Source organism: Nerophis lumbriciformis, linkage group LG04 (genome assembly GCF_033978685.3).
Source record: "Nerophis lumbriciformis linkage group LG04, RoL_Nlum_v2.1, whole genome shotgun sequence".
Lineage (NCBI taxonomy): Eukaryota > Metazoa > Chordata > Actinopteri > Syngnathiformes > Syngnathidae > Nerophis > Nerophis lumbriciformis.
In genome coordinates, this window is record NC_084551.2 from 59,162,501 (window position 1) to 59,164,400 (window position 1,900).

The window sequence follows — 1,900 nt, forward strand, 5'->3', positions numbered from 1 at the left end:
CATAACAAAAAAGTTGTACTTTTTATATGTCAGGGCCCTATGATGCATTGCATTTGCAAAAGACCAAATTAGCCAAGAGTCTGTCAGTCATTTGTGCACGATGGGGGCGTAGTATGATGCCACCATGGCTGAAAACTCGCTCCACTGGAGCACTGGAGGCAGGCACTGCCAAGACTCTCATGGCCACTCGGAACAGTGAAGGAAGAGTCTTCATGTTCAATGCCCAGAACAAAAGGGGGGAGAGAGTTGTTTTGGGTTGGTGCACTACTTGTAAGTGTATCTTGTGTTTTTTATGTTGATTTAATTAAAAAAAGAAAAAAAATATATATATATATTTCTTGTGCGGCCCGATACCAAACGATCCACGGACCAGTACCGGGCCGCGGCCCGGTGGTTGGGGACCACTGAGGTAAACAACCAACAGTATGTCAGAAAGCTAGCTAAAACGGTACACATATTCATAATATAGTATACATTTTAACTGACCTTTATTTTACTATTTTTGTCTTTTTTTAGGTGGCTAAAATACGCGGTGCTGCTGACCGCCGTCTAACGTTACGTGTGATATATTGACTAACGTAACCCTGCTTGAAAAAAATCACTGAACAAAAAGTATGAATAAGGTAGTGAACTGCAACAGATTCCCGTGTTTGCAATAACGTTATAACGTTAGTAGTGAGTTTACAGCCTCACTGATTTAACTACACAGCAAATAAAAGTCACGTTACTTAGCCAATAAATGTTATCTTACATTCAAAACTTACCGTTCTTTGTGCAACTTCAAATGCCGGACGAAGTTGGAAGTTGTTGCCTCTCCATCAGTAATTTTCGAACCGCATGTGTTGCATACTGCAAACCGTTTTGTGTTGACCACCTCGTAATTTTTATACCCAAACAAAATTATTTTAGGTATCATTTTTTGTTCACTGGCGTGTGGTTTGGACATGTCTTCTTCGTTGGTTGTCCTGCAATTTGATTGGATGAATGCTGTGTGATGAAAACAAAGTAGGTCTAATTTGATTGGCTGTTGTACTGAGACCACACCAGCTGACACACGCAACGCTGATAGACAAGTACACAATGAAAAATACGGAGCGCTCCCGAATAACTTTTTCATCTTTGGGTTTTGGGGAAAGTAGCAAGTCATGTCAAGTCATGTCAATTCAAAAGGCTCAAGTCCAAGTGAAGTCACAAGTCATTGATGTTAAAGTCTAAGTCGAGTTGCAAGTCTTTTTACATTTTGTCAAGTCGAGTCTAAAGTCATCAAATTCATGACTCGAGTCTGACTCGAGTCCAAGTCATGTGACTCGAGTCCACACCTCTGCTGAATACCACTGATTTTCATGTGTTTTTTTGTCATACGTGTAGCTATGATAAAGGACACATGTTTTATTATTCATAGTTTGCTTAACAGTAATATAATATTCTTATATGCTATAAGTGACCAGACGTCTAAGATCAAAACTTGGAATATAATCCCAGAGAAGGGGGAAAAAAACGGTCAGCTATTTTTAAATTCAAGAAACAGTATGATTAGGTTATATATACATGCGTATATCCTACATAAACAATTAGGGATGTCCAATAATGGCTTTTTTTACCGATATCCGATATTATCCAACTCTTAATTTCCGATACCGATATCAATATATACAGTCGTGGAATTAACACATTATTATGCCTAATTTGAACAACCAGGTATGGTGAAGACAAGGTCCTTTTTAAAACAATTAATAACATAAAATAAGATAAATAAATTAAAAACATTTTCTTGAATAAAAAAGAAAGTAAAACAATATACAAACAGTTACATAGAAACTAGTAATTAATGAAAATGAGTAAAACTAACTGTTAAAGGTTAGTACTATTAGTGGACCAGCAGCACGCACAATCATGTGTG